Genomic DNA, 7,368 nt, shown 5'->3' with positions numbered 1-7,368 from the left:
ATTCATTGTTTGTGCATAACACCCAGTGCTCCATGCAGAATGTGCCCTCCTCAATACCCACCACCAGGCTAACCCATCCTCCCACCCCTCTCCCCTCTAGAACCCTGTTTGTTTTTCAGAGTCCATCGTCTCTCATGGTTCGTCTACCCCTCCGATTTCCCCCGCTTCATTCTTCCCCTCCCGCTACCTTCTTCTTCTTTTTTTTTTTCTTAACATATATTGCATTATTTGTTTCAGAGGTACAGATCTGAGATTCAACAGTCTTGAGTGTATCTGTTTTTGATTGCCACCTTAACAAATCACCACAAATTTAGTGGTTTAAACCACACAAATTTATTATCTTATAGTTCTGAAAGTCAGGAGGGTGACATGAATCTGGACAGACTTCCCATTGAAGTTCAGAGAAAATATTTTTGTTTGCACACAGAACCAATTTGAAGAGAAGATATATAACTGAAGACGCATAAAGAAAGGTCCTGCGTCCCCCAAACATCACCTGCTTCTGAGATGTCACCTGTTATTTAATTTTGAGAGACCCACGATTCAGTTCTAAAAGTGATCTGCTCTTAAGAGCAATTAAATTAAATTAATTAAATAAGACAATATTAAAAAGGGGGTGTCTGGGTGGCTCGGTCGGTTAAGCTTCTGCCTTCGGCTCAGGTCATGATCCCGGTGTCCTGGGATGGAGCCCCATTTGGGGCTCCCTGCTCAGTGGGGAGTCTGCTTCTCCCTTCCCCTGCTCTTGTACTCTTGCTCTCTTTTTCTCTCTCTCTCAAATAAATAAATAAAATCTTTTTTTTTAAAAAAAGACCATATTAAAATGGAAATACACCTTAGAGGGATTTCTACTGCAAGGATTCATCAGTCAACATTTTAGTAGGGGTTAGTTTATGAAATGGGCAGAGTGTGGGAAGAATAAAAGCAGCATTAAATTGAAAAGTAGGAGTTTGCCTGTATCAGAGATACCAAAGTGCCTCTCCCACCCACATGCAAAAGGAGTGTCTCTCCCTTCTCATGAAAGAATCTAGCCACAGATAGAGTTTTTCATGCCTTTTAACATATGATTCTACTGCCGACTGACCATAGATGACTGATCATAGATGATGGTTTGAAAATTGATGTCCAAAACAAAGTTATCCATATGCAAGCTAGACCTCAGTTTTTCAAACTGTATGTTTGACTTGTTTGTGGGCTATGAATCAATACTCCAACATTTTAGAGTGAAATAGAGTGTATGGAAATGAAACAGAACAGAATTGACCAGAATAAATGGCATGGAGTGAATAGAATAAAATAAACAAGTAAAGAATAGATCTGAGTGCATTAAACTAATAAAAAGAGTCAGTATTGTTTCATAATGTGTCCATTTCAGTGTGTGTGTGTGTGTGTGTGTGTGCACGTGCATGTGTCTGTGTGTATGTTTGACTATTGGGTCAAACATAAAATGTTTTGTTTCCGGCAGGCAAATTTGAAAACTACAGAGCTAAATAGTGATCTTATGAGGTACTCTGGCATGAGAGCTATGCCCAATTAGGTTTATATATATATATATATGGTAGCAACAAACTAAACAATTATCTCTCTTATGGGATGCAAATGAAAACCTTCAAAATAGAGTTGCAGGCTCTGGAGTGTTGCAAAACCAAGATAAACACCTTGACAAGACGGAAAATAGAAACCACAAAGTAGTCAAAAGCTTGAGTAATATGCAGAGACTGTGGGAGTAGAGAGCAGCAGGGGGGAGGGCTGGTGATTGACAGTGACAGGAGAAACAGAAAGAGGCAGAGTAAAAGAAAGGTTATTAGTCAGAGGAATGGCAGAATCACAGAGATTGGAAGTGTGAGACACCCATTTATAACGGCAAAGCGAGGTGAGCTGTTTGTCATTCCTACATTCACCAAATACTTACTGTCTACTATGTGCCAGGCACTGTTCTAAGAGCTGGGGATATTGCAGTGAAGAAAACAGACACAAATCTATGCCTTCATAGAGTCTATATTCTAGTGGATGTACACTAAGAGTTGTACCCCAAAGTATGTTTGGGTTCTTCCTGATCATACACATGTCACTGTGACTTCCTGTGCCCCTTCACTGTTCTCTATCCTTTCAACACAACCTCATTGTTGTATTTCTTGCAACATAAAAGAGCCTAATTAATAAAGAGCTAAATTAAAAGTTGATTACTTAGAGTTTTGCCTAGGACTAGTTCTAAATACACAGAAGTCCCATAATGGAGAGGAGGAAGTAAGAATTTGTCTCTTTTGCAGATGGCATTGAGACCTAAACAGAATAATGAAGTAAGCTAAATAAGGTTTCATCATCTCTTATTCACTCATTTTCGATTATTTATTTATTTATAAGTAGTTACATTTTTTTCCCTCCAATAAATGATTCTCCTCATAAGGAACCAAGAATCACTTGTTAGTTAAACTTCACCTAACTCTGTTAGTAGTTCTCAAGGCATATCCCTCTTGTCTTTTTAAGAAACACTCTGTGTCAATGATCTCTTAATTTCTTTTGTATTTTCTTTCATATTCTACCTCTTTGTCTCATCAGGATCCTTTCTTACTCGCACATCTCTAAAGTCTCCCTCATTTCACAAAAACAGCAAAATTTTACACTGTTCTTGAGCAACTGTGATTAATTTTTCCTCCTCATCATTGATAAGCTTTAGGCAGAATCTCTCTATATATACTTGCTGTCAGTTTTCTTACCTGTTTCTCAGTCCTCAGCCCTTTCTAATCTGAATCCTGCTCCCATCAAGCTTTCCTTACGGCCATTTTTTTTCTAAAACCAATGGATTTTTTTCAATCTTTATCTTTCTTGATCTCAGCAGATTTTAACACTTACATTAGTCACAATGGTCTAGATTATACCGCGCTGAAAAACAACCTCAAAACCTCAGGTTCACTTGTAAGAGATGTCTCCTTCTTGCTCAGGTAAACTTCATGTTTATTGTTCAGGTAAACTTCATGAAGCCAGGGCCTGTGTCTGTATTTTTTCACCATTATTTTCCCAGCTAGCATGGTGTCTGGGTACAGTAGTTGTTTGCTAACCATAGTATGAATGTATGACTGAATGGTAAATTTTATACTCCTTTTGTATACTAGATTTTAGTGGAAACATCTTTCTTTAAAATTGCCCCCAAAATGGAGAGGAAATGAGGTTCTTATCACTAGGGAAATTTATAAAGAAATAGTTTTTTTTTTATTATATGAGGTTTTTGCAAAAATGTACTTGTTTATGAGATTATTAGTGATAACCTCACTAACAAAAGAGGCACAGTTGCTCATCTTTTCCAAATTATATGTCATGGACATTCCCCTAACATGATACTTAGGGTCGAGATTAGACACATATGCAGATGGCCCCTGCTGAAAAAGAATAATTAACTGGAATACATTTACAGTGATTTCCCCCTTTCCATTTGAAAAGGAATTTATGAATTTCCAAAGGCAGAGTTTAAAGTCATGGATGCCATATTAAATAAATACAGGCCTGCATATTTCACTGTATTTCTGGGAAATGAAATTAACCAGCCCCACACACAAGTGATTAAAGCAATGTGTCACCCTAAATTCCAAGGCAATAATTTTTGGTGTCATCCTAGGGACTGATGCTGCCAGTAAGAAGGAAATAATTTATCCCAGTTTAGACATATATTAACTCTTAAAAGTAACTAAAGTTCCTCTAGTGGAATTTTAAATGCTATTTAACAATAGCAATGCTTTTCACTTAAAGGGTATAATTTGCATTTGAAATTGAGTAATCAATTCTTCAATAATGGACTAAGCAATAGAAATTTTACATTTTTAAGATTCAAATCTATGTTTAAGGCCCATGTGTCATCTATAAGGAATTTTAAAATGAACATGAGTAAAATAATTTCAATATATGTAAGAAAGACAAAATATCAAATTTGTTTGAAACTAAAATAAGGGGATATTATTCACATTAATTACTCTATATAATTAAATTATTTTGAATTTCCCTTAGTAGTTTAGAGCATTAACTTCTTGGAGACACCTAATCAGTGAATTTTAGTGTTATAAAAATGTTATTTGCATATATTATCTATACCTATAAAATCTTTATATTTATATATAATTTTATAGATATTAAATTTATAAAATAGATTGTTCCTATTCCATTCATCTTTGCAGAAGAATAACATTTTTCTAATTATCTAGGAAAGGTCCTATTGAACATCATTTAAATGTTGCCCAGGTCACTCCCAAGTATGATGAAAGTTATTAGAAAGATGTTAGGGTAGAGTCTAAAAAGAGATTCTTAACATTGAAAGGCTACTTAGAGCTTTTCAGGACTAAGACTACCTTTCCAGTTTTTCTTAAGTTTTTATTTTAATTTCAGTTAGTTAACATACAGTGTTTTATTAATTTCAAGCATACAATATAGTGATTCAACAATTCCATACAACACCAAAGACTACCTTTATTTTGCAAATTCATACAACTTTATTTATATAACTCATAACAATGTATCAGGCACTGCAATAGACTGAGACTCAAAAGTATTTAAGTGAATCTTCATAGTAGATGAACCAGGCTGGACACTGGCTTTCTGTGCTCTTAATTCAGTATTGACCCACTTTAACATGATGACAATTAATATAACCTTTCCAGAATAATGAATGTTCCAACACTCTGGAAACCATAACACTGCATATTTTTAAATACAAGTTTTGCATAAGTGGTTAAAAGGAACCATTTAGTAAAAGGGAAAAAATGATTTTCAAAAAAGTATTTGGGGATCAAAACACTTTAGGGAAATGCTTTAGGATTCCAAAGAAGAAATTAAACAGAGAAAAGTCCCTTTCATATTCACTGGTCTGTAGATGAAAGTAAAAGTTCTGAAATATGAAAGAGCTCTGGGACTCATTTGGATACATTTCCTTGTATTTCCAAAAGGTAAACCACATAATATAAAAGAATGTTTCTGGCCAATTTAACAGCCTTAAGAGGACAGTTTGTGGTGTCACCACACAATTTCCTTTTATATTCATGCTGCTGATATTGATTTGCCTATTGTTCTCTCTTTGGGCCAACTTTTCCAACATCACTGAGATTGTGAGAGTATCAGAGAAATACTAGATTTGAAAGTTATTTCCAAAAAATCTTTCTACATATATTCTCTTTGGGGAGGGGGGCATGAAGGAATTTACAGATCACTGTCTGCATACACCAAGTCATGCTAGTTTTTAATAATTAAGAACTGTAGAGAATATGACCATTGTCCCACACAGAAGTCAGAAACATCTATGCTAATTCTATCATGGGATTGTTTCAGGAAAATGAAAATGCAGGCCTTTCCTGACTGACAAATGACCCATCAGGTGATAGAGTGATCCTTCCCTATAATCATCCTCCATCTTTCCTTTCCCAACTGAGCAGGACTTTTAAGATTGCCTGAGAAAGAAAACTTTCCTTATGTAAGTCCAGAGAAACTAACAAATCATTAGTATCTAGTGACTTTCATTAACATTGTAGTTCTATGCCCCTGAACGTTAAGACTTTTGTGGGCTGATCCAAGATACTAACCACTATTTGAACATTGTTGATTTGAGAAGCTACATTCCCATTCCAAAAAACTGACTCACACACATTTGATAGGGATTTTTTAAAGTACACACAGTTAAGGCGTAAAATGATATGAATAAAAACAATAAAGTTTGAGAGTGGTTTGAGGAACTAGATAGCATTTCCGACCATTCTTCAAATGTTTGTGGAATTGTGTAATTTTGCTATAGTAGATAAAACACTGACAATCCAAAAACCTGGATTCACGTCCTTGCTCTTCCACTTACTGAGCTATTTGACCTTGATCCAAGACACTTACCTGAGCCACACTTTTCTCAGTTGGAAATGGGTGTGATTTCCTTCCCCCTACATCTCAGGGTTGTGAGGCACCACCGAGCAGTCATAAGACATTGACTTCTAAGTGATACAAATGTAGGTTTGGATTTTATTTCCACCACTTACCATGTTAGTGAATTTCTCTGAGTCTCAGTTTCTTACCTTTTAGAATTTAGGGGAGGATTCAAAATAATATATACCTAATAAGTTCTGGGCCAATGAATAATTGCAATGATTATAAGAGATGTGGAAGGTGCCTGAAACAGTAGAGTATTATCTAATATAAAGTACTATATTGTTGAACGTATTAATACATACACCCATTATGTAATTTAAATCACAACTGGAAATCAAAATGTATACTGAACTTGATACTTAATATCTTTCTGACTAGAATGATTGAATGCAGGCCATGGGAAGTGGGAGGTTTTATCTCCCTCAATTATGACTTTATTCCAAGTCCTTACAACAGTGTCTGCCACAGAGTAGGCACTCAGTAACACACTAACACTAACATAGCACCCATGTGGCAGGCATCTCATCTTCATAACAACCCTGTGATCCAAGTACTATTGTTAGCCACAATTTACAGGTAAGGAAACAGTGACGTTGATCAATCTCACAGCCAGTAAAGACCAGAGACGGGATTTGAACACAGTCTGGCTCGAGTCCATTCTCTTAAATGTTACAGGTACTTCACTAGAGATATTTGTTCAATAAATGAGTGAACCCCCATCTTCTTGTACAAGTGTTTGGCAGCAACTAAACCATAATAACAGTAAGGATATAATGTTTTGTTAAACCCATTTTGTGAGGAAGGATGGTCATTCCCTTCTGTCTTCATACAAAGTGACCAAGTAAACCTCCTTGGAGCAAAAAAGGGAAAATGGGCCCATTTTCTGAGCATGCCTGAGGCCAGATTACACAGAGCAGTGAGGGGCAAAGCAGTTGTTTGCCCATTAACTCTCAGTGGGCTTTGAGTAAAATGATGTGGTGCAGCATTTTCTTCTTCAGTTAAATCCCACAGAACACATTTACACTCCCGGTAAACTGTGGGGGTAAACTGGGCTCAATGGAGAACTCTGCCCATAGGGGTTCTCTCTCACAGGACTAGACTCCAAAGAAGCGGCTGGTCTACTGCCAAATCCATGAAGTAAAAGTCACACTTCCTAGATTGTATTCTGGCTTCTCCATTCTGTGATTCACTCATCTTTGGATTTTTCATTTTCTCTACTCAGAAGTAAGCACTTTCTAGCCTGGAGAGCATTTGCTCTCAAAGTCAGCTCATGTCATAGAAGAGCTGTGGAACAGTTGTGTGGCTTTACAGATTACACACCTCAACCTTCATTTCTTTTTTTTTTTTTTAAGATTTTAATTTATTTATTTGACAGAGAGAGACTGCGAGGGAGGGAACACAAGCAGGGGGAGTGGGAGAGGGAGAGGCAGGCTTCCCTCTGAGTAGGGAGCCCAACGCGGGTCTCGATCCCAGGACCCT

This window comes from Leptonychotes weddellii, chromosome 12 (genome assembly GCF_054177405.1).
Source record: "Leptonychotes weddellii isolate Sample4059 chromosome 12, ASM5417740v2, whole genome shotgun sequence".
Taxonomy (NCBI): Eukaryota; Metazoa; Chordata; class Mammalia; order Carnivora; family Phocidae; genus Leptonychotes; species Leptonychotes weddellii.
The sequence above is the reverse complement of the archived record's forward strand: the minus strand, read 5'-3'. Positions refer to the sequence as shown.